The 22897-nt window shown below is 49.2% G+C and overlaps 7 non-coding genes and 3 pseudogenes across 7 annotated transcripts; all 10 read right to left on the minus strand.

Moving 5' to 3' along the window:
* Positions 1 to 1800: 1800 nt before the first annotated feature.
* On the minus strand, positions 1801 to 1913 carry LOC119884141. Its single transcript, XR_005440939.1, has one exon. It is a non-coding gene; the product is annotated as a U5 spliceosomal RNA (small nuclear RNA).
* A 967-nt stretch (positions 1914 to 2880) lies between these two features.
* Positions 2881 to 3060, minus strand: LOC119884147 (annotated as a pseudogene).
* Positions 3061 to 8870: 5810 nt separating this feature from the next.
* LOC119884142 lies at positions 8871 to 8983 on the minus strand. The gene has a single exon (XR_005440940.1). It is a non-coding gene; the product is annotated as a U5 spliceosomal RNA (small nuclear RNA).
* A 969-nt stretch (positions 8984 to 9952) lies between these two features.
* Positions 9953 to 10144, minus strand: LOC119884140. The gene has a single exon (XR_005440938.1). It is a non-coding gene; the product is annotated as a U2 spliceosomal RNA (small nuclear RNA).
* A 183-nt stretch (positions 10145 to 10327) lies between these two features.
* LOC119884143 lies at positions 10328 to 10440 on the minus strand. The gene has a single exon (XR_005440941.1). It is a non-coding gene; the product is annotated as a U5 spliceosomal RNA (small nuclear RNA).
* A 969-nt stretch (positions 10441 to 11409) lies between these two features.
* On the minus strand, positions 11410 to 11587 carry LOC119884148 (annotated as a pseudogene).
* A 5838-nt stretch (positions 11588 to 17425) lies between these two features.
* On the minus strand, positions 17426 to 17538 carry LOC119884144. Its single transcript, XR_005440942.1, has one exon. It is a non-coding gene; the product is annotated as a U5 spliceosomal RNA (small nuclear RNA).
* Positions 17539 to 18507: 969 nt separating this feature from the next.
* LOC119884146 lies at positions 18508 to 18699 on the minus strand. The gene has a single exon (XR_005440944.1). It is a non-coding gene; the product is annotated as a U2 spliceosomal RNA (small nuclear RNA).
* Positions 18700 to 18882: 183 nt separating this feature from the next.
* LOC119884145 lies at positions 18883 to 18995 on the minus strand. Its single transcript, XR_005440943.1, has one exon. It is a non-coding gene; the product is annotated as a U5 spliceosomal RNA (small nuclear RNA).
* Positions 18996 to 19960: 965 nt separating this feature from the next.
* Positions 19961 to 20137, minus strand: LOC119884149 (annotated as a pseudogene).
* Between the last annotated feature and the right edge of the window lie 2760 nt (positions 20138 to 22897).

Consider the following 22897-nt stretch of genomic DNA (forward strand, 5'->3'; position numbering starts at 1 on the left):
CCATTTCCCTTTCGGACTCTAGGAGTTGGCCTCTGACGCAGGGTGGCATTGAGCTTTGAGTCCTTAGGGTTGATTGCAGAGCTATAGTTAAAAAAGAGACTTCATTAGGCGAATTGGAGGGAAGACTCTGGGCTCCTCCACAGATAGAACTGTCTGAGTAGCTCTCAGCTCTTCCCCTCTTTTCCGAGGCTCCAGGAGCTCAGAAGACAATTCTGAAATTAGTCTCTGGCCGGCTGGGCATTGGGGAGGGGGACATCCTCGCTATCACTCTGTGACTGGCCAAATTTTGTTCTGAGCCAGTCACTGAGCTAGCTCCGCCTTCTGCCTGCACTGCCACTGCTTCCTCCCTGTTCTCCACTTGTGGGGCAGCTGCAGGCCCCTCCCCTTCTCCCGCCTCTACTGGTCCTTCTCCTCCAATCACAGGATTTGGCGGGAGATTTGAATTCTCCAGCCCGCCCTTCAATTAGCTCTCTAACTGCTTCGTCTTGTCCGCCATTTTGTGCCTTTGCTGCCTTTAATTTGTTGCAAACGACTTAGGGCAATCTCTGAAGAGGTGGTTTTTCTCCACAAAGATTGCACTTTCTGCCATTGGTGCATTCCTCGAAAGTATGCCCAATTTCTCTACATTTACCACAAATGATGCTGGCACGCTTCTGCCAGGTGCCCATTCTCACCACTTGCGGCAGAGTTTGGGCTGGCCCTGGTAATGAATGTAGCCCCTGTTGTTTCCCAGAACTATCATGGATGGCAGATGTTTCAGGCCCTGGAAGCCTTGAGGGTCTTGCCATTGTTGGATGGGGACCCTCCAAGCGCAATTCCAGATGCCATCCTCATCTCTCACTTTGGTAGCCTGGCCTTTAACAGTGCAAAATCTGCCCAGCCACAAACAAATGTCATCTGCATTCACAGTCTCATTGAACATTCTGACAATTACCGTTTTAGCGGCATTATCAGTCAGTTTCTCAACATTAAATGCAGTAAACTGGGGTTTTTCATTTTCGAAGCGTGTCCAGAAATCTCTGAACACGGCAGCAGAGACAAAACTCACATCGAAACCTTTTCCAAATGGCAGAGTCAAAATACAATTTTATATCCTGCGGGGAGAATTTCAAAATGTTCTGGATCATTTTCCTTGAGAGTCAGCCTTGACATAACAAGGGTTTTCCCATCTTTTTCTTTGAATGTAAATCTGACACTGTGGTGCCTCCTCATGCCGGCATGGTTGGCCGCCATGGTGGAGGCACCACAACGTAAAAGTGGTAAAAAGAAGCTAAAACCCTAAAACAGTCTAAAACCAAGTCAACTAAATAAGGTAAAGAATGCTCTAAAAAGAGCAATAAAATCTACTAAAAATGTTAAAGGTGAATAAAACACACTTACCTTGTCTTGTTTGGCCTGGTCGAGATGTTATTCCGGCAGAGTACAGGTAAGCAGTCCTCTGAACCAATGAATTCCTTTGTGTGAAACAATTTCAACTACAACAAAGTTGAAATTTTCTTCACAAGGAATAATGTGAGTATCCTCCCAAAAACCTGGTAACACTTCGCCACAAACAGGCAAAAGTTTTATCCAGACACAGGAGGCGATCGCAGTCTTAGCCAAAAGGCCGAGAAGCGATAACCCCCGCTGGTTGCTTCCAGCGCCCACCTCCCGGAGCAGTTCTCCCCCTGCCGTGGCGCAGTGGTTTCAACTGCGCATAACAACGGCTGAGTCTCAGCACCTCCTCCCGAGCGCGCCTCGTCGCACCGCTCAACCTTGCCGGGGCGGCGTTTTATTTCCTTTTCACAAACGCACGAGGCTCGGCCACACGGCAGAGCCTGCCAAAAATAGTTTTAACTCATTGGCGTCCCTCTCCACGGAAGTCTTTAGTAAAAGGCGAAAGACTTGTACGTTATGAAGAGAAACCCGAGTAAGTACGGGCCCCTCCTCCAGAGCCGCCGACGAGCCTAGTCGTCCCGGCCACTACCCTCACGGTAAGCCTCACTCTGCCTCTCGAGTCCCAAGTACCAGGCCACGCCCGTTCCCCTACCCCTCCCCAGGTCATGGCAGGCTCTATCCAATCGGGCTGCGGAGAGACGAAGGCCTGGCTTTTGGACAGAGGCTACCGAACGACTCGGGCTCTTGTAGCCTCTCGATGACGAGTGAGAGAAAGGGAGGGGAAATGTGGCCGATCGCTTCTCGGCCTTTTGGCCAAGACTGCAATGGCCTCCTCTTTCTGGTTAAAACCTTTGCCGGTTTGGGGCTTCGTTTTGTGTCACCAGCTTTTCTGGGAGGAGATTCACCTCATTCCTTGTGAATAAAATTTCAACTTTGCCGTAGCTGAAAAACTTTTGCAACAAGGAATTCATTGGTCCCGAGGACTGCCTACCTGTCCTCTGCCGGACTGCCACCTTGACCAGACCAAAGACGAGAAGGTAAGTGTGTTTTATTCACCGATTTAGCAGTTGTAGCAGGTTTTCTTGCTTCATTTGAGGTGTTTTAGTTTCTTGTATCCTTTCTACGCTGCGGTTCCTCCACCGTGTTGGCCAACCGTGCCGGGCCTACGGAGGCGCCGCAGTGTCCCCTCCCCACCTTCTGAGAGGCTCTATCCAATCGGAGAAATGAAGGCCTGGCTTTTGGACACAGGCTACCGAGCATCCGAAATACTCGGGCTCTCGATGACGAGTGGGAGAAAGGGAGGGGAAGTGCAGGGCACATTTAACAGCCATGCCGGTCCCAAATATCCCCTCGTCGTCTGCCAATCATAAAGTGCAAATCTCGCTGCCTTCTTCGAGGCTTCAGCTGGCCGCCCCCCTCGACTGGCGCCTTTTTCGGGCCGGCGTCCGGCAGAGCGACGACCTCTGCGTTTGGGTCAGTATTTTGGTTTTACACAAGGCAGGAGAAGGGTGCACCGCCCCCGGAGGCACTGCAATACCGGGTCGATGCGTGGAGTGGACGGAGCAAGCCCCTCGTCTCAGCTCCCGGTGCTAAAAATCCATTTAATATGTTGCCCCCTTATAGGGGACATATCAGATATTAAACTGATAAGAACAGATTTTTTTCTTTTGAGAAAAATTTTATTGACACTCAATTCAAACATGATTCATAATATGTCAATTCCAAGTTACCTTTTAAAATACAACATGTCAATAAATAGATAAATGTTCTCTGTAAAACAACATTTAAAAAAAGTGTTTAAAATGCATTACAGATAACGTCATAAATTAAAGGTATAAAATGGTTTTCAGCTTGTCCATGTCTGTGAGTGTCTGTTAAAAAGTCTTCAAAGCGGAGTGCATTTGTTAAAATAAAACTCACAAAAATAAATGGATAATAAAAGCTCTTCTCCAAGTCCACTGTTGTGCAGGAGTGTAGTGAGTCCCTATCAAAGGGGAACTCATTCAGCTCCCCCAAACAGATTTGGACTCTCGGGATCTTGTCAGGCGCTCAGAGGAGACCCTCACCCTGTAGCTCCTTCCCACCAACCTCACCCGGAGGGTCAGGCCGCCGCTGCCTTGAACTTTCCTTGTGTGGCTCCGGCTCCTCCGTCCGAATGGGCACAGAGGCGATTCTTCTTTGTGGCTGTGTCCTAGGCCCGCCGCCTGCAGCTCTGGCCGTTTGGGCCGTTGCTGCGGCCATCCGGATCACAGCCACGGGGGGGATCTGCATGTGCTTTCTTGCCAGCAAGTTTCTGGAGGTCCATATGGCGTCTTTGATGGCGGCTAGGGTGAGCCACTGTTTGGCAAATGTACGTGCTGGTATCTGATTTCCTTGGCTCACCCCGTACAGCACCAGCTGTGGTGTGAGGACCTCCCTTGCTGGCAAGTACGGGAATTGCAAGGAGCCGGCCGTTGCCCACTGTTCTACGGCAGCGCTGCACTCCCAGAGCAGATGCCTTACCGACTCAGGCGCGCCACAACCTGGTCGGGGGCAAGTTGAGTGCGCCGACATGCCCCGGGAGTGCATTACGGACCTGACTGGGAGGATCTCATGAGCCACCATCCATGACAGGTCCCGGAGTCTGTTTGGAAGAGCTGGATGGTTCACGTTGCGCCAAACTGTTGAGGGCTCGCCGAATGCAAGCCCGCGCACTGGACTCACTGGTTCCCGCTCCTGCACAACAGAAATGAGAGAGCGGTGAGTGGTTAAAACCTGCAACTCCTCCTGCTCAAGGTTAAAATGCCTTAAAAATGACTGGATAAAAGCATAGGCTGGTGGCAGGTTAAAAGACACTGGTACTTTGAGACTTGTGGGTAAGATCTTAAGTTTTCTGAGGTAGGACCCCATCCAGAACCGTGTCATTGCTGCGGTCTTGGGGTTTCTGGATGGGGCTGTGGCGGTTGCCATGTGTAGTGCTGTGTATCTGCTTCCTAGGAACAAGTGCAGGTCTGGCACTCCTTTTCCTCCTTTCTCCTTTGGCTTCTTCATCACGCTTCGTCTCAGTCTTTCCCACTTGGAGCCCCACAAAAAATAAAAGATGGCTCGTTCCAGGTCTAAGATCACTCTCCTAGGCGGGATAAAAACAGAACTGATGAGTAAAAGCAAAGGTAAAATCACTGCTTTGATGATTAAAACCTTTCCTTCTAAAGTCAGTCCTCTAAGTGTCCAGTACCCTAGTCTCTGCCTGACTTTCCCTACTATGTCTGCCCAATTTGTTTTCCCCTCCCCCTCCCTATCAAACCTGATCCCAAGTATTTTTTGGTCAGTCTGGGTCACAGTCAGGGGGAGTCCTGTCGTCTCAGTCGCTGTCCACGGTCCATAAAATGGGCTTGGGTCTGCTTCAGCTTTGACCCAGAGGCCTGTCCGAACCAGTCAGTCAAGTCCAGCGTCCTGTTGACAGATAAAAGGTCAGTGCATAAAATGTTGATGTCGTCCATATATAAAATACATTTTGTCTCGAGTCCCCCGCTCCCTGGGACTCCTACCCCATGGATTCGTTGGTCCCTTCTCAAGGTCTGTGCCAGTGGTTCTATACAGATAACGTAGAGGAGGGCAGATAACGGACAACCCTGACGGACACCGCAGTTTATATCCACTGCTCTTGTCAGATGCCCGTTAACAATGAATTTGCTGTTGATCTCCCGGTACAGCAGTCCCACCCAGGCTATAAACCTTCTCGGGAACCCCATTTTTTGCAGTACCTGGAAAAGGTACTGGTGCGAGACCCGATCAAAGGCTTTCTCAAAATCTAAATTCAGGACTACTAGCCGAATGTTTCTGTCTCTCGCGTAACAGATGGTATCTCGGATCAGTACGAGGCTGTCGGTGATCTTCCTCCCCGGGACGGCACAGGCTTGATCTGGATCTTCTAAAAACAAGGACATGCGTGAGGCTTTTACTAAAAAGTTTACAGTCAAAATTTAAGAGTGTGATAGGTCTCCAATTTTTCAAGTCCGTCTTGTCTTTGTCTTTGTGAAGGAGAGTCACTATCCCTGCTCTAAAGCTGTCAGGAAGTCGGTCCATTTGTTCAAAATCCATAAAAACAGCAAGCAAGTCTGGTGCTAAAATGTCCCAAAATGTCAGATAAAATTCCAAGGGAAGCCCGTCTTCTCCCGGCGACTTCCCTGTCTTAAAAGATTTGATGCATTTGTTTAATTCCGGTATCGTAAAATCTTGGGTTAAAAGCACGTTGTCGTTTGTTGCTTGGTCAATGGATTTTAAAACTTCGTCATGGTGTCCCCGTTAACAGTTTTGTATGCGTACAGTTCACGGTAAAAATGTTCGACAGTTTCTTTGATTTCCTCTGTTGTGTCAGCTGTGCACCCGTTTTCTTTTTTAAGTCTCAACATGGCCCCCCCTTTATTTACGATTTTCTTAAAAAAATATCTTGTGCACTTCTCTCCTTCCTCTTTCCCTTTCCTTGCTTCTTAAAATCACACCTTTGCTATTAATTTCTGCTAAAACCGACATCTCTGTTTTAATTTGTTTTATCTCTTCATTAAAATCCATTCCATGTTGGATTAGTTTAAAATACCTCTGAAGCCGTTTCTGCAGTCCCAACATGCGTCTGTTGTCCCTCTTTTTCTTTCTTTTCCCTGCCTGTCTGTAAAACGTCTTTGTCTTTCCCTTCACCATTTCCCACCACTGTGCACGTGTATCGTAAAAGTCTTGAAGGGTCTGCCACTCTCGGTATTGCTCCCTGTACAGCCTAACTAGCTCCCTGTCTTCTAACAGGGAGCAATTGAGCTTCCACAGACCACTTCCTGCCGTCACACCGGAAGAGAGTGAAAGGGTGCAGGAAAGAATTGCGTGATCAGAAAAGAAAACAGGTTCCAATCTAGCATCGGTTGGTGGGCAATCACGTGATAAAATGTAGTCTATGCGAGAGGCTCGGGTGCCATCACTACTGAACCAGGTGAAGCCCTCCTCTCTGGGATGCATGGTTTTAAAACAGTCCACAAGTCTAAAATCACTGCATATGCTTTGAAGTAAAACTGAAGTCTTGTCCACTTTAAAATCGTCCCCTATTCTTCTCCTGTCGTTCCTGCTTAAAATACAATTAAAATCCCCCCCTACAACTAAAGGTGCCCTGCCTAGCATGTGGGGCTGCAGGTCTTCTAAAAGGTCATACCTGTCGTTCTTGTCATTAAAGCCATAAATATTTAAGACGTTAAAATCCTTCCCCATAAAAGTCAAGTGTGTTAAAAGTGCCCGACCATCTCTCACCACAGTGCTGCCCTTCACCAGACTAGAGGGTTTTTTATTAAAATGGCCACTCCATCATTTTTGTTTTCATTTGAGCCGCTCCATATCGACGTTTGTGGCCATAACTCCTCCCATTCTCTGTAGTGTTTTAAAAATGGTAGGCCGCATTCCTGTATTAAAAACACGTCAGACTTAAAAGAGTTAAGAAAGGATAAAACAATCTGGGCTCTAACTCTCGACTTCACACTCCTCACATTGATAGTTGAGAAGGTGAGTGTCATGAGTATGGTTAAAATTTGCAGGTATGACATCTTAAAAGACTAAAAAAAAAGGGGGATTTCAAATGTTTAAAAACAAGCAGTTAGTGGATTTCTTGTGAATGGAGCTCTTCCTTCATTCTCATGGGTGAGAGATGACGGGGTTGAGCTCCATTTCCCTTTCGGACTCTAGGAGTTGGCCTCTGACGCAGGGTGCATTGAGCTTTGAGTCCTTAGGGGTTGATTGCAGAGCTATAGTTAAAAAAGAGACTTCATTAGGCGAATTGGAGGGGAAGACTCTGGGCTCCTCCACAGATGAACTGTCTGAGTAGCTCTCAGCTCTTCCCCTCTTTTCCGAGGCTCCAGGAGACTCAGAAGACAATTCTGAAATTAGTCTCTTGGCCGGCTGGGCATTGGGGAGGGGGACATCCTCGCTATCACTCTGTGACTGGCCAAATTTTTGTTCTGAGCCAGTCACTGAGCTAGCTCCGCCTTCTGCCTGCACTGCCACTGCTTCTTCCCTGTTCTCCACTTGTGGGGCAGCTGCAGGCCCCTCCCCTTCTCCCGCCTCTACTGGTCCTTCTCCTCCAATCACAGGATTTGGCGGGAGATTTGAATTCTCCAGCCCAGCCTCTTCAATTAGCTCTCTAACTGCTTCGTCTTGTCCGCCATTTTGTGCCTTTGCTGCCTTTAATTTGTTGGCAAACGACTTAGGGCAATCTCTGAAGAGGTGGTTTGTTTCTCCACAAAGATTGCACTTTCTGCCATTGGTGCATTCCTCGAAAGTATGCCCAATTTCTCTACATTTACCACAAATGATCTGCTGGCACGCTTCTGCCAGGTGCCCATTCTCACCACACTTGCGGCAGAGTTTGGGCTGGCCCTGGTAATGAATGTAGCCCCTGTTGTTTCCCAGAACTATCATGGATGGCAGATGTTTCAGGCCCTGGAAGCCTTGAGGGTCTTGCCATTGTTGGATGGGGACCCTCCAAGCGCAATTCCAGATGCCATCCTCATCTCTCACTTTGGTAGCCTGGCCTTTAACAGTGCAAAATCTGCCCAGCCACAAACAAATGTCATCTGCATTCACAGTCTCATTGAACATTCTGACAATTACCGTTTTAGCGGCATTATCAGTCAGTTTCTCAACATTAAATGCAGTAAACTGGGGTTTTTCATTTTCGAAGCGTGTCCAGAAATCTCTGAACACGGCAGCAGAGACAAAACTCACATCGAAACCTTTTCCAAATGGCAGAGTCAAAATACAATTTATATCCTGCGGGGAGAATTTCAAAATGTTCTGGATCATTTTCCTTGAGAAGTCAGCCTTGACATAACAAGGGTTTTCCCATCTTTTTCTTTGAATGTAAATCTGACACTGTGGTGCCTCCTCATGCCGGCATGGTTGGCCGCCATGGTGGAGGCACCACAACGTAAAAGTGGTAAAAAGAAGCTAAAACACCTAAAACAGTCTAAAACCAAGTCAACTAAAATAAGGTAAAAGAATGCTCTAAAAAGAGCAATAAAATCTACTAAAAATGTTAGAAAGGTGAATAAAACACACTTACCTTGTCTTGTTTGGCCTGGTCGAGATGTTATTCCGGCAGAGTACAGGTAAGCAGTCCTCTGAACCAATGAATTCCTTTGTGTGAAACAATTTCAACTACAACAAAGTTGAAATTTTCTTCACAAGGAATAATGTGAGTATCCTCCCAAAAACCTGGTAACACTTCGCCACAAACAGGCAAAAGTTTTATCCAGACACAGGAGGCGATCGCAGTCTTAGCCAAAAGGCCGAGAAGCGATAACCCCCGCTGGTTGCTTCCAGCGCCCACCTCCCGGAGCAGTTCTCCCCCTGCCGTGGCGCAGTGGTTTCAACTGCGCATAACAACGGCTGAGTCTCAGCACCTCCTCCCGAGCGCGCCTCGTCGCACCGCTCAACCTTGCCGGGGGCGGCGTTTTATTTCCTTTTCACAAACGCACGAGGCTCGGCCACACGGCAGAGCCTGCCAAAAATAGTTTTAACTCATTGGCGTCCCTCTCCACGGAAGTCTTTAGTAAAAGGCGAAAGACTTGTACGTTATGAAGAGAAACCCGAGTAAGTACGGGCCCCTCCTCCAGAGCCGCCGACGAGCCTAGTCGTCCCGGCCACTACCCTCACGGTAAGCCTCACTCTGCCTCTCGAGTCCCAAGTACCAGGCCACGCCCGTTCCCCTACCCCTCCCCAGGTCATGGCAGGCTCTATCCAATCGGGCTGCGGAGAGACGAAGGCCTGGCTTTTGGACAGAGGCTACCGAACGACTCGGGCTCTTGTAGCCTCTCGATGACGAGTGAGAGAAAGGGAGGGGAAATGTGGCCGATCGCTTCTCGGCCTTTTGGCCAAGACTGCAATGGCCTCCTCTTTCTGGTTAAAACCTTTGCCGGTTTGGGGCTTCGTTTTGTGTCACCAGCTTTTCTGGGAGGAGATTCACCTCATTCCTTGTGAATAAAATTTCAACTTTGCCGTAGCTGAAAAACTTTTGCAACAAGGAATTCATTGGTCCCGAGGACTGCCTACCTGTCCTCTGCCGGACTGCCACCTTGACCAGACCAAAGACGAGAAGGTAAGTGTGTTTTATTCACCGATTTAGCAGTTGTAGCAGGTTTTCTTGCTTCATTTGAGGTGTTTTAGTTTCTTGTATCCTTTCTACGCTGCGGTTCCTCCACCGTGTTGGCCAACCGTGCCGGGCCTACGGAGGCGCCGCAGTGTCCCCTCCCCACCTTCTGAGAGGCTCTATCCAATCGGAGAAATGAAGGCCTGGCTTTTGGACACAGGCTACCGAGCATCCGAAATACTCGGGCTCTCGATGACGAGTGGGAGAAAGGGAGGGGAAGTGCAGGGCACATTTAACAGCCATGCCGGTCCCAAATATCCCCTCGTCGTCTGCCAATCATAAAGTGCAAATCTCGCTGCCTTCTTCGAGGCTTCAGCTGGCCGCCCCCCCTCGACTGGCGCCTTTTTCGGGCCGGCGTCCGGCAGAGCGACGAACCTCTGCGTTTGGGTCAGTATTTTGGTTTTACACAAGGCAGGAGAAGGGTGCACCGCCCCCGGAGGCACTGCAATACCGGGTCGATGCGTGGAGTGGACGGAGCAAGCCCCTCGTCTCAGCTCCCGGTGCTAAAAATCCATTTAATATGTTGCCCCCTTATAGGGGACATATCAGATATTAAACTGATAAGAACAGATACTACACTTGATCTTAGCCAAAAGGCCGAGAAGCGATAACCCCCGCTGGTTGCTTCCAGCGCCCACCTCCCGGAGCAGTTCTCCCCCTGCCGTGGCGCAGTGGTTTCAACTGCGCATAACAACGGCTGAGTCTCAGCACCTCCTCCCGAGCGCGCCTCGTCGCACCGCTCAACCTTGCCGGGGGCGGCGTTTTATTTCCTTTTCACAAACGCACGAGGCTCGGCCACACGGCAGAGCCTGCCAAAAATAGTTTTAACTCATTGGCGTCCCTCTCCACGGAAGTCTTTAGTAAAAGGCGAAAGACTTGTACGTTATGAAGAGAAACCCGAGTAAGTACGGGCCCCTCCTCCAGAGCCGCCGACGAGCCTAGTCGTCCCGGCCACTACCCTCACGGTAAGCCTCACTCTGCCTCTCGAGTCCCAAGTACCAGGCCACGCCCGTTCCCCTACCCCTCCCCAGGTCATGGCAGGCTCTATCCAATCGGGCTGCGGAGAGACGAAGGCCTGGCTTTTGGACAGAGGCTACCGAACGACTCGGGCTCTTGTAGCCTCTCGATGACGAGTGAGAGAAAGGGAGGGGAAATGTGGCCGATCGCTTCTCGGCCTTTTGGCCAAGACTGCAATGGCCTCCTCTTTCTGGTTAAAACCTTTGCCGGTTTGGGGCTTCGTTTTGTGTCACCAGCTTTTCTGGGAGGAGATTCACCTCATTCCTTGTGAATAAAATTTCAACTTTGCCGTAGCTGAAAAACTTTTGCAACAAGGAATTCATTGGTCCCGAGGACTGCCTACCTGTCCTCTGCCGGACTGCCACCTTGACCAGACCAAAGACGAGAAGGTAAGTGTGTTTTATTCACCGATTTAGCAGTTGTAGCAGGTTTTCTTGCTTCATTTGAGGTGTTTTAGTTTCTTGTATCCTTTCTACGCTGCGGTTCCTCCACCGTGTTGGCCAACCGTGCCGGGCCTACGGAGGCGCCGCAGTGTCCCCTCCCCACCTTCTGAGAGGCTCTATCCAATCGGAGAAATGAAGGCCTGGCTTTTGGACACAGGCTACCGAGCATCCGAAATACTCGGGCTCTCGATGACGAGTGGGAGAAAGGGAGGGGAAGTGCAGGGCACATTTAACAGCCATGCCGGTCCCAAATATCCCCTCGTCGTCTGCCAATCATAAAGTGCAAATCTCGCTGCCTTCTTCGAGGCTTCAGCTGGCCGCCCCCCCTCGACTGGCGCCTTTTTCGGGCCGGCGTCCGGCAGAGCGACGAACCTCTGCGTTTGGGTCAGTATTTTGGTTTTACACAAGGCAGGAGAAGGGTGCACCGCCCCCGGAGGCACTGCAATACCGGGTCGATGCGTGGAGTGGACGGAGCAAGCCCCTCGTCTCAGCTCCCGGTGCTAAAAATCCATTTAATATGTTGCCCCCTTATAGGGGACATATCAGATATTAAACTGATAAGAACAGATTTTTTTTTTTTGAGAAAAATTTTATTGACACTCAATTCAAACATGATTCATAATATGTCAATTCCAAGTTACCTTTTAAAATACAACATGTCAATAAATAGATAAATGTTCTCTGTAAAACAACATTTAAAAAAAGTGTTTAAAATGCATTACAGATAACGTCATAAATTAAAGGTATAAAATGGTTTTCAGCTTGTCCATGTCTGTGAGTGTCTGTTAAAAGTCTTCAAAGCGGAGTGCATTTGTTAAAATAAAACTCACAAAAAATAAATGGATAATAAAAGCTCTTCTCCAAGTCCACTGTTGTGCAGGAGTGTAGTGAGTCCCTATCAAAGGGGAACTCATTCAGCTCCCCCAAACAGATTTGGACTCTCGGGATCTTGTGCAGGCGCTCAGAGGAGACCCTCACCCTGTAGCTCCTTCCCACCAACCTCACCCGGAGGGTCAGGCCGCCGCTGCCTTGAACTTTCCTTGTGTGGCTCCGGCTCCTCCGTCCGAATGGGCACAGAGGCGATTCTTCTTTGTGGCTGTGTCCTAGGCCCGCCGCCTGCAGCTCTGGCCGTTTGGGCCGTTGCTGCGGCCATCCGGATCACAGCCACGGGGGGGATCTGCATGTGCTTTCTTGCCAGCAAGTTTCTGGAGGTCCATATGGCGTCTTTGATGGCGGCTAGGGTGAGCCACTGTTTGGCAAATGTACGTGCTGGTATCTGATTTCCTTGGCTCACCCCGTACAGCACCAGCTGTGGTGTGAGGACCTCCCTTGCTGGCAAGTACGGGAATTGCAAGGAGCCGGCCGTTGCCCACTGTTCTACGGCAGCGCTGCACTCCCAGAGCAGATGCCTTACCGACTCAGGCGCGCCACAACCTGGTCGGGGGCAAGTTGAGTGCGCCGACATGCCCCGGGAGTGCATTACGGACCTGACTGGGAGGATCTCATGAGCCACCATCCATGACAGGTCCCGGAGTCTGTTTGGAAGAGCTGGATGGTTCACGTTGCGCCAAACTGTTGAGGGCTCGCCGAATGCAAGCCCGCGCACTGGACTCACTGGTTCCCGCTCCTGCACAACAGAAATGAGAGAGCGGTGAGTGGTTAAAACCTGCAACTCCTCCTGCTCAAGGTTAAAATGCCTTAAAAATGACTGGATAAAAGCATAGGCTGGTGGCAGGTTAAAAGACACTGGTACTTTGAGACTTGTGGGTAAGATCTTAAGTTTTCTGAGGTAGGACCCCATCCAGAACCGTGTCATTGCTGCGGTCTTGGGGTTTCTGGATGGGGCTGTGGCGGTTGCATGTGTAGTGCTGTGTATCTGCTTCCTAGGAACAAGTGCAGGTCTGGCACTCCTTTTCCTCCTTTCTCCTTTGGCTTCTTCATCACGCTTCGTCTCAGTCTTTCCCACTTGGAGCCCCACAAAAAATAAAAGATGGCTCGTTCCAGGTCTAAGATCACTCTCCTAGGCGGGATAAAAACAGAACTGATGAGTAAAAGCAAAGGTAAAATCACTGCTTTGATGATTAAAACCTTTCCTTCTAAAGTCAGTCCTCTAAGTGTCCAGTACCCTAGTCTCTGCCTGACTTTCCCTACTATGTCTGCCCAATTTGTTTTCCCCTCCCCCTCCCTATCAAACCTGATCCCAAGTATTTTTTGGTCAGTCTGGGTCACAGTCAGGGGGAGTCCTGTCGTCTCAGTCGCTGTCCACGGTCCATAAAAATGGGCTTGGGTCTTGCTTCTGTTCAGCTTTGACCCAGAGGCCTGTCCGAACCAGTCAGTCAAGTCCAGCGTCCTGTTGACAGATAAAAGGTCAGTGCATAAAATGTTGATGTCGTCCATATATAAAATACATTTTGTCTCGAGTCCCCCGCTCCCTGGGACTCCTACCCCATGGATTCGTTGGTCCCTTCTCAAGGTCTGTGCCAGTGGTTCTATACAGATAACGTAGAGGAGGGCAGATAACGGACAACCCTGACGGACACCGCAGTTTATATCCACTGCTCTTGTCAGATGCCCGTTAACAATGAATTTGCTGTTGATCTCCCGGTACAGCAGTCCCACCCAGGCTATAAACCTTCTCGGGAACCCCATTTTTTGCAGTACCTGGAAAAGGTACTGGTGCGAGACCCGATCAAAGGCTTTCTCAAAATCTAAATTCAGGACTACTAGCCGAATGTTTCTGTCTCTCGCGTAACAGATGGTATCTCGGATCAGTACGAGGCTGTCGGTGATCTTCCTCCCCGGGACGGCACAGGCTTGATCCGGGTGAATCAGATCTTCTAAAAACAAGGACATGCGTGAGGCTAAAAGTTTACTAAAAAGTTTACAGTCAAAATTTAAGAGTGTGATAGGTCTCCAATTTTTCAAGTCCGTCTTGTCTTTGTCTTTGTGAAGGAGAGTCACTATCCCTGCTCTAAAGCTGTCAGGAAGTCGGTCCATTTGTTCAAAATCCATAAAAACAGCAAGCAAGTCTGGTGCTAAAATGTCCCAAAATGTCAGATAAAATTCCAAGGGAAGCCCGTCTTCTCCCGGCGACTTCCCTGTCTTAAAAGATTTGATGCATTTGTTTAATTCCGGTATCGTAAAATCTTGGGTTAAAAGCACGTTGTCGTTTGTTGCTTGGTCAATGGATTTTAAAACTTCGGTCATGGTGTCCCCGTTAACAGTTTTGTATGCGTACAGTTCACGGTAAAAATGTTCGACAGTTTCTTTGATTTCCTCTGTTGTGTCAGCTGTGCACCCGTTTTCTTTTTTAAGTCTCAACATGGCCCCCCCTTTATTTACGATTTTCTTAAAAAAATATCTTGTGCACTTCTCTCCTTCCTCTATTTCCCTTTCCTTGCTTCTTAAAATCACACCTTTGCTATTAATTTCTGCTAAAACCGACATCTCTGTTTTAATTTGTTTTATCTCTTCATTAAAATCCATTCCATGTTGGATTAGTTTAAAATACCTCTGAAGCCGTTTCTGCAGTCCCAACATGCGTCTGTTGTCCCTCTTTTTCTTTCTTTTCCCTGCCTGTCTGTAAAACGTCTTTGTCTTTCCCTTCACCATTTCCCACCACTGTGCACGTGTATCGTAAAAGTCTTGAAGGGTCTGCCACTCTCGGTATTGCTCCCTGTACAGCCTAACTAGCTCCCTGTCTTCTAACAGGGAGCAATTGAGCTTCCACAGACCACTTCCTGCCGTCACACCGGAAGAGAGTGAAAGGGTGCAGGAAAGAATTGCGTGATCAGAAAAGAAAACAGGTTCCAATCTAGCATCGGTTGGTGGGCAATCACGTGATAAAATGTAGTCTATGCGAGAGGCTCGGGTGCCATCACTACTGAACCAGGTGAAGCCCTCCTCTCTGGGATGCATGGTTTTAAAACAGTCCACAAGTCTAAAATCACTGCATATGCTTTGAAGTAAAACTGAAGTCTTGTCCACTTTAAAATCGTCCCCTATTCTTCTCCTGTCGTTCCTGCTTAAAATACAATTAAAATCCCCCCCTACAACTAAAGGTGCCCTGCCTAGCATGTGGGGCTGCAGGTCTTCTAAAAGGTCATACCTGTCGTTCTTGTCATTAAAGCCATAAATATTTAAGACGTTAAAATCCTTCCCCATAAAAGTCAAGTGTGTTAAAAGTGCCCGACCATCTCTCACCACAGTGCTGCCCTTCACCAGACTAGAGGGTTTTTTATTAAAATGGCCACTCCATCATTTTTGTTTTCATTTGAGCCGCTCCATATCGACGTTTGTGGCCATAACTCCTCCCATTCTCTGTAGTGTTTTAAAAATGGTAGGCCGCATTCCTGTATTAAAAACACATCAGACTTAAAAGAGTTAAGAAAGGATAAAACAATCTGGGCTCTAACTCTCGACTTCACACTCCTCACATTGATAGTTGAGAAGGTGAGTGTCATGAGTATGGTTAAAATTTGCAGGTATGACATCTTAAAAGACTAAAAAAAAAGGGGGATTTCAAATGTTTAAAAACATAGCAGTTAGTGGATTTCTTGTGAATGGAGCTCTTCCTTCATTCTCATGGGTGAGAGATGACGGGGTTGAGCTCCATTTCCCTTTCGGACTCTAGGAGTTGGCCTCTGACGCAGGGTGGCATTGAGCTTTGAGTCCTTAGGGGTTGATTGCAGAGCTATAGTTAAAAAAGAGACTTCATTAGGCGAATTGGAGGGGAAGACTCTGGGCTCCTCCACAGATGAACTGTCTGAGTAGCTCTCAGCTCTTCCCCTCTTTTCCGAGGCTCCAGGAGACTCAGAAGACAATTCTGAAATTAGTCTCTTGGCCGGCTGGGCATTGGGGAGGGGGACATCCTCGCTATCACTCTGTGACTGGCCAAATTTTTGTTCTGAGCCAGTCACTGAGCTAGCTCCGCCTTCTGCCTGCACTGCCACTGCTTCTTCCCTGTTCTCCACTTGTGGGGCAGCTGCAGGCCCCTCCCCTTCTCCCGCCTCTACTGGTCCTTCTCCTCCAATCACAGGATTTGGCGGGAGATTTGAATTCTCCAGCCCAGCCTCTTCAATTAGCTCTCTAACTGCTTCGTCTTGTCCGCCATTTTGTGCCTTTGCTGCCTTTAATTTGTTGGCAAACGACTTAGGGCAATCTCTGAAGAGGTGGTTTGTTTCTCCACAAAGATTGCACTTTCTGCCATTGGTGCATTCCTCGAAAGTATGCCCAATTTCTCTACATTTACCACAAATGATCTGCTGGCACGCTTCTGCCAGGTGCCCATTCTCACCACACTTGCGGCAGAGTTTGGGCTGGCCCTGGTAATGAATGTAGCCCCTGTTGTTTCCCAGAACTATCATGGATGGCAGATGTTTCAGGCCCTGGAAGCCTTGAGGGTCTTGCCATTGTTGGATGGGGACCCTCCAAGCGCAATTCCAGATGCCATCCTCATCTCTCACTTTGGTAGCCTGGCCTTTAACAGTGCAAAATCTGCCCAGCCACAAACAAATGTCATCTGCATTCACAGTCTCATTGAACATTCTGACAATTACCGTTTTAGCGGCATTATCAGTCAGTTTCTCAACATTAAATGCAGTAAACTGGGGTTTTTCATTTTCGAAGCGTGTCCAGAAATCTCTGAACACGGCAGCAGAGACAAAACTCACATCGAAACCTTTTCCAAATGGCAGAGTCAAAATACAATTTATATCCTGCGGGGAGAATTTCAAAATGTTCTGGATCATTTTCCTTGAGAAGTCAGCCTTGACATAACAAGGGTTTTCCCATCTTTTTCTTTGAATGTAAATCTGACACTGTGGTGCCTCCTCATGCCGGCATGGTTGGCCGCCATGGTGGAGGCACCACAACGTAAAAGTGGTAAAAAGAAGCTAAAACACCTAAAACAGTCTAAAACCAAGTCAACTAAAATAAGGTAAAAGAATGCTCTAAAAAGAGCAATAAAATCTACTAAAAATGTTAGAAAGGTGAATAAAACACACTTACCTTGTCTTGTTTGGCCTGGTCGAGATGTTATTCCGGCAGAGTACAGGTAAGCAGTCCTCTGAACCAATGAATTCCTTTGTGTGAAACAATTTCAACTACAACAAAGTTGAAATTTTCTTCACAAGGAATAATGTGAGTATCCTCCCAAAAACCTGGTAACACTTCGCCACAAACAGGCAAAAGTTTTATCCAGACACAGGAGGCGATCGCAGTCTTAGCCAAAAGGCCGAGAAGCGATAACCCCCGCTGGTTGCTTCCAGCGCCCACCTCCCGGAGCAGTTCTCCCCCTGCCGTGGCGCAGTGGTTTCAACTGCGCATAACAACGGCTGAGTCTCAGCACCTCCTCCCGAGCGCGCCTCGTCGCACCGCTCAACCTTGCCGGGGGCGGCGTTTTATTTCCTTTTCACAAACGCACGAGGCTCGGCCACACGGCAGAGCCTGCCAAAAATAGTTTTAACTCATTGGCGTCCCTCTCCACGGAAGTCTTTAGTAAAAGGCGAAAGACTTGTACGTTATGAAGAGAAACCCGAGTAAGTACGGGCCCCTCCTCCAGAGCCGCCGACGAGCCTAGTCGTCCCGGCCACTACCCTCACGGTAAGCCTCACTCTGCCTCTCGAGTCCCAAGTACCAGGCCACGCCCGTTCCCCTACCCCTCCCCAGGTCATGGCAGGCTCTATCCAATCGGGCTGCGGAGAGACGAAGGCCTGGCTTTTGGACAGAGGCTACCGAACGACTCGGGCTCTTGTAGCCTCTCGATGACGAGTGAGAGAAAGGGAGGGGAAATGTGGCCGATCGCTTCTCGGCCTTTTGGCCAAGACTGCAATGGCCTCCTCTTTCTGGTTAAAACCTTTGCCGGTTTGGGGCTTCGTTTTGTGTCACCAGCTTTTCTGGGAGGAGATTCACCTCATTCCTTGTGAATAAAATTTCAACTTTGCCGTAGCTGAAAAACTTTTGCAACAAGGAATTCATTGGTCCCGAGGACTGCCTACCTGTCCTCTGCCGGACTGCCACCTTGACCAGACCAAAGACGAGAAGGTAAGTGTGTTTTATTCACCGATTTAGCAGTTGTAGCAGGTTTTCTTGCTTCATTTGAGGTGTTTTAGTTTCTTGTATCCTTTCTACGCTGCGGTTCCTCCACCGTGTTGGCCAACCGTGCCGGGCCTACGGAGGCGCCGCAGTGTCCCCTCCCCACCTTCTGAGAGGCTCTATCCAATCGGAGAAATGAAGGCCTGGCTTTTGGACACAGGCTACCGAGCATCCGAAATACTCGGGCTCTCGATGACGAGTGGGAGAAAGGGAGGGGAAGTGCAGGGCACATTTAACAGCCATGCCGGTCCCAAATATCCCCTCGTCGTCTGCCAATCATAAAGTGCAAATCTCGCTGCCTTCTTCGAGGCTTCAGCTGGCCGCCCCCCCTCGACTGGCGCCTTTTTCGGGCCGGCGTCCGGCAGAGCGACGAACCTCTGCGTTTGGGTCAGTATTTTGGTTTTACACAAGGCAGGAGAAGGGTGCACCGCCCCCGGAGGCACTGCAATACCGGGTCGATGCGTGGAGTGGACGGAGCAAGCCCCTCGTCTCAGCTCCCGGTGCTAAAAATCCATTTAATATGTTGCCCCCTTATAGGGGACATATCAGATATTAAACTGATAAGAACAGATACTACACTTGATCTTAGCCAAAAGGCCGAGAAGCGATAACCCCCGCTGGTTGCTTCCAGCGCCCACCTCCCGGAGCAGTTCTCCCCCTGCCGTGGCGCAGTGGTTTCAACTGCGCATAACAACGGCTGAGTCTCAGCACCTCCTCCCGAGCGCGCCTCGTCGCACCGCTCAACCTTGCCGGGGGCGGCGTTTTATTTCCTTTTCACAAACGCACGAGGCTCGGCCACACGGCAGAGCCTGCCAAAAATAGTTTTAACTCATTGGCGTCCCTCTCCACGGAAGTCTTTAGTAAAAGGCGAAAGACTTGTACGTTATGAAGAGAAACCCGAGTAAGTACGGGCCCCTCCTCCAGAGCCGCCGACGAGCCTAGTCGTCCCGGCCACTACCCTCACGGTAAGCCTCACTCTGCCTCTCGAGTCCCAAGTACCAGGCCACGCCCGTTCCCCTACCCCTCCCCAGGTCATGGCAGGCTCTATCCAATCGGGCTGCGGAGAGACGAAGGCCTGGCTTTTGGACAGAGGCTACCGAACGACTCGGGCTCTTGTAGCCTCTCGATGACGAGTGAGAGAAAGGGAGGGGAAATGTGGCCGATCGCTTCTCGGCCTTTTGGCCAAGACTGCAATGGCCTCCTCTTTCTGGTTAAAACCTTTGCCGGTTTGGGGCTTCGTTTTGTGTCACCAGCTTTTCTGGGAGGAGATTCACCTCATTCCTTGTGAATAAAATTTCAACTTTGCCGTAGCTGAAAAACTTTTGCAACAAGGAATTCATTGGTCCCGAGGACTGCCTACCTGTCCTCTGCCGGACTGCCACCTTGACCAGACCAAAGACGAGAAGGTAAGTGTGTTTTTCACCGATTTAGCAGTTGTAGCAGGTTTTCTTGCTTCATTTGAGGTGTTTTAGTTTCTTGTATCCTTTCTACGCTGCGGTTCCTCCACCGTGTTGGCCAACCGTGCCGGGCCTACGGAGGCGCCGCAGTGTCCCCTCCCCACCTTCTGAGAGGCTCTATCCAATCGGAGAAATGAAGGCCTGGCTTTTGGACACAGGCTACCGAGCATCCGAAATACTCGGGCTCTCGATGACGAGTGGGAGAAAGGGAGGGGAAGTGCAGGGCACATTTAACAGCCATGCCGGTCCCAAATATCCCCTCGTCGTCTGCCAATCATAAAGTGCAAATCTCGCTGCCTTCTTCGAGGCTTCAGCTGGCCGCCCCCCTCGACTGGCGCCTTTTTCGGGCCGGCGTCCGGCAGAGCGACGAACCTCTGCGTTTGGGTCAGTATTTGGTTTTACACAAGGCAGGAGAAGGGTGCACCGCCCCCGGAGGCACTGCAATACCGGGTCGATGCGTGGAGTGGACGGAGCAAGCCCCTCGTCTCAGCTCCCGGTGCTAAAAATCCATTTAATATGTTGCCCCCTTATAGGGGACATATCAGATATTAAACTGATAAGAACAGATTTTTTTTCTTTTGAGAAAAATTTTATTGACACTCAATTCAAACATGATTCATAATATGTCAATTCCAAGTTACCTTTTAAAATACAACATGTCAATAAATAGATAAATGTTCTCTGTAAAACAACATTTAAAAAAAGTGTTTAAAATGCATTACAGATAACGTCATAAATTAAAGGTATAAAATGGTTTTCAGCTTGTCCATGTCTGTGAGTGTCTGTTAAAAGTCTTCAAAGCGGAGTGCATTTGTTAAAATAAAACTCACAAAAAATAAATGGATAATAAAAGCTCTTCTCCAAGTCCACTGTTGTGCAGGAGTGTAGTGAGTCCCTATCAAAGGGGAACTCATTCAGCTCCCCCAAACAGATTTGGACTCTCGGGATCTTGTGCAGGCGCTCAGAGGAGACCCTCACCCTGTAGCTCCTTCCCACCAACCTCACCCGGAGGGTCAGGCCGCCGCTGCCTTGAACTTTCCTTGTGTGGCTCCGGCTCCTCCGTCCGAATGGGCACAGAGGCGATTCTTCTTTGTGGCTGTGTCCTAGGCCCGCCGCCTGCAGCTCTGGCCGTTTGGGCCGTTGCTGCGGCCATCCGGATCACAGCCACGGGGGGGATCTGCATGTGCTTTCTTGCCAGCAAGTTTCTGGAGGTCCATATGGCGTCTTTGATGGCGGCTAGGGTGAGCCACTGTTTGGCAAATGTACGTGCTGGTATCTGATTTCCTTGGCTCACCCGTACAGCACCAGCTGTGGTGTGAGGACCTCCCTTGCTGGCAAGTACGGGAATTGCAAGGAGCGGCCGTTGCCCACTGTTCTACGGCAGCGCTGCACTCCCAGAGCAGATGCCTTACCGACTCAGGCGCGCCACAACCTGGTCGGGGGCAAGTTGAGTGCGCCGACATGCCCCGGGAGTGCATTACGGACCTGACTGGGAGGATCTCATGAGCCACCATCCATGACAGGTCCCGGAGTCTGTTTGGAAGAGCTGGATGGTTCACGTTGCGCCAAACTGTTGAGGGCTCGCCGAATGCAAGCCCGCGCACTGGACTCACTGGTTCCCGCTCCTGCACAACAGAAATGAGAGAGCGGTGAGTGGTTAAAACCTGCAACTCCTCCTGCTCAAGGTTAAAATGCCTTAAAAATGACTGGATAAAAGCATAGGCTGGTGGCAGGTTAAAAGACACTGGTACTTTGAGACTTGTGGGTAAGATCTTAAGTTTTCTGAGGTAGGACCCCATCCAGAACCGTGTCATTGCTGCGGTCTTGGGGTTTCTGGATGGGGCTGTGGCGGTTGCATGTGTAGTGCTGTGTATCTGCTTCCTAGGAACAAGTGCAGGTCTGGCACTCCTTTTCCTCCTTTCTCCTTTGGCTTCTTCATCACGCTTCGTCTCAGTCTTTCCCACTTGGAGCCCCACAAAAAATAAAAGATGGCTCGTTCCAGGTCTAAGATCACTCTCCTAGGCGGGATAAAAACAGAACTGATGAGTAAAAGCAAAGGTAAAATCACTGCTTTGATGATTAAAACCTTTCCTTCTAAAGTCAGTCCTCTAAGTGTCCAGTACCCTAGTCTCTGCCTGACTTTCCCTACTATGTCTGCCCAATTGGTTTTCCCCTCCCTATCAAACCTGATCCCAAGTATTTTTTGGTCAGTCTGGGTCACAGTCAGGGGGAGTCCTGTCGTCTCAGTCGCTGTCCACGGTCCATAAAAATGGGTTGGGTCTTGCTTCTGTTCAGCTTGACCCAGAGGCCTGTCCGAACCAGTCAGTCAAGTCCAGCGTCCTGTTGACAGATAAAAGGTCAGTGCATAAAATGTTGATGTCGTCCATATATAAAATACATTTTGTCTCGAGTCCCCCGCTCCCTGGGACTCCTACCCATGGATTCGTTGGTCCCTTCTCAAGGTCTGTGCCAGTGGTTCTATACAGATAACGTAGAGGAGGGCAGATAACGGACAACCCTGACGGACACCGCAGTTATATCCACTGCTCTTGTCAGATGCCCGTTAACAATGAATTTGCTGTTGATCTCCCGGTACAGCAGTCCACCCAGGCTATAAACCTTCTCGGGAACCCCATTTTTTGCAGTACCTGGAAAAGGTACTGGTGCGAGACCCGATCAAAGGCTTTCTCAAAATCTAAATTCAGGACTACTAGCCGAATGTTTCTGTCTCTCGCGTAACAGATGGTATCTCGGATCAGTACGAGGCTGTCGGTGATCTTCCTCCCCAGGGAGGCAATCAGATTCTAAAACAAGGCGTGGATAGTCTCCAATTTTTCAAGTCCGTCTTGTCTTTGTCTTTGTGAAGGAGAGTCACTATCCTGCTCTAAAGCTGTCAGGAAGTCGGTCCATTTGTTCAAAATCCATAAAACAGCAAGCAAGTCTGGTGCTAAAATGTCCCAAATGTCAGATAAAATTCCAAGGGAAGCCCGTCTTCTCCCGGCGACTTCCCTGTCTTAAAAGATTTGATGCATTGTTTAATTCGGTATCGTAAAATATTGGGTTAAAAGCACGTTGTCGTTGTTGCTTGGCAATGGATTTTAAAATTCGGTCATGGTGTCCGTAACAGTTTTGTATGCGTACAGTTCACGGTAAAAATGTTCGACAGTTTCTTTGATTTCCTCTGTTGTGTCAGCTGTGCACCGTTTTCTTTTTAAGTCTCAAACATGGCCCCCCCTTATTTCGATTTTCTTAAAAAAAATATCTGTGCACTTCTCTCCCTCTATTTCCCTTTCCTTGCTTCTTAAAATCACACCTTTGCTATTAATTTCTGCTAAAACCGACATCTGTTT

The sequence above is a fragment of the Micropterus salmoides genome, unplaced genomic scaffold (genome assembly GCF_014851395.1).
Source record: "Micropterus salmoides isolate LMB-PRFRI ecotype aquatic unplaced genomic scaffold, ASM1485139v1 Ms_hic_scaffold_3215, whole genome shotgun sequence".
Lineage (NCBI taxonomy): Eukaryota > Metazoa > Chordata > Actinopteri > Centrarchiformes > Centrarchidae > Micropterus > Micropterus salmoides.